A 2,146-nucleotide genomic window follows, 5' to 3' on the forward strand; every position below is an offset into this window, starting at 1 on the left:
AGGGGACACGGGTTCGTGCCCCGGTCCGGGAGGCTCCCACATGCCACGGAGCGGCTGGGCCCGTGAGCCATGGCCGCTGGGCCTGCGCGTCCAGAGCCGGTGCTCCACGATGGGAGAGGCCGCAGCAGTGAGATGCCCGTGTACCGGAAAAAAAAAAAAAAAAGAATTACACTGAAACAAAAGGGGCCAGAGGACTGCAATGGTAGTTATGGGATATCCAGTTGCTCCGAAGCCAATTCTAGACTGCAACTAAATGACTTTATAGTCTGTAGCTCTCTTCTGAGTCGGATGAGTCAGGAAGACTCTTACCTCATCAGATCTCAGCAGGTGGGAGGCGATGCAAAACTGTCTCTTGACAGTTTCCCAGGGGAGAGGAGAGATACAGAGGTGAGTGGGAGATGGCCCTGAAGCAACTTCTTGCAAGCCTCCTATCTTCTTGTTCTCTGGGAGGGTCACAGGCATTTTGCCAAGACTCAGATTAGCTGTGGTTCAAGCCTTTGCCTGTGGGGTTTATGTGGATAATGCAGTTTCCAGGGTACCGTGGTGGAGCTGTTGTTCTATAGCAGTTAGCTGAAGGCCCAGGTACCTTCCCTGGAGGGGGAAAAAAGGAAGTAAAGTCAGGATCTGGTGAGGAACTTCCTTTCTCCCTCCTTTCTGCTGACCTTCTATTTATGTCCTTTCATTCAGTCTCTTTGGGGCTTGGGATAGGGTGGGGCAGGAATTAAAGGAATAATGGGACACACAACAAATTCAGGCCCTGAAAGATTCAGTACCAAGGCCAGAGAATCCCAAAGCCCAAGCAAGTCCTTTGCTATCCATTTCTGGCTCTTGGTTTTTCAACTCTGAATTGAAATGTATGAGTAATCTCTAAGGTCCCTTCTAGCTCTAACAGTATTAATTTCCATAAATGCAAGTTTAGTGAATGTAGTGATAGGAGCCTAATCTGCATACCTACCCCAAGAATGTTGGGACATGAGGGCAGATCATCAGGAACCCTATGACTAGAACAGAAAGGTGGATAACATTACTGTCACTTTAGGACCGCTATCAGATTTCCTTTTGGGGTCACTATAGTCCTCCATACACACTTCAATTCATTCAGAGCTCCCCCCACCAATCTCCCCCACTTAACATTTGCCACCATTATTTTTGAGTTTTCCACTTCAGCCCTCTCCCCCTTCCTTCTTTACTTACTAACTGTACAAGATGCAAATACTGATGTACCTAGCCACAACTCAGTTTCAAATTTCAGGTCAGCTGTCTGACAGTCATCCATGTAGGAAACTGCCAAAGACATTCCATTTTCCAAGGGCAGAGCAGGTCACTTGATATAGCAATCAACAGGAGTCCTATGTGCCACCTTTCCCAGTCATAGCCCTTCTTCCTCAAACTTCCACTAACGCACCCCTTACGTGGCAGAGAAGGTCTTGGCATAGCCACTAGTCCAAGTTATCATTCAATCACCCATTTATTCATTAACTCAACAAATAATTTGATAGCTGCTTTGTGTCAGGTGCTGTAGTTCAGTGATAAAGAAAATATGTAGTCTCTGCCCTCATGAGACTCACAATCTAGAGGTGACACAGACCACCAACAAATGAACACCTTTGTAATAATAGGAGCTATCACTGATTGATTGCTTACAGTGTCCCTGACACTATTCTAATCACTTGAGATGTAGTAACTAATTTAATCCTCCCAGCAACACTATGAGGTAAAGACTACTAGTATTGACCCCAAAGGACACGAAGAGTTAATTCCTGTGCCCTTGCTCAGCCCAGAAGATTCCGGGCTGCCCGTTAGTTGCTAGCAAGGGTCTTGGCTCTTGGCTGCCTTTGGCACGGGGTAAAGGAGTCAGGGCCCAGCACCTAGGAAAAGATCCAGCCTAGTGGCTCCTGGATTCAGGGTTGACCAGGCAGGATTCCCAGGACTGCGCTAGACACCCTCGAAACCTCTCCCACCGCGGTTTTTCCATCCTCTTTTTTTCCTCCCCTTTCCCTCCCGCTCCCCAATGCCCCCCCCCTTTCCAGGCCGGCCCCTCCCTCTGAGACGCCTCCTCTCTGAGTCATTTCCCCTTCTCCGCCCCAAGACCTTGGCTCTCCCTTCCCTCTGGCAGGAAAGAGAGGAAGGGCAAACTGGCTTTGGG

This window comes from Lipotes vexillifer, unplaced genomic scaffold, assembly GCF_000442215.2.
Source record: "Lipotes vexillifer unplaced genomic scaffold, Lipotes_vexillifer_v1.1 scaffold1728, whole genome shotgun sequence".
NCBI lineage: Eukaryota > Metazoa > Chordata > Mammalia > Artiodactyla > Lipotidae > Lipotes > Lipotes vexillifer.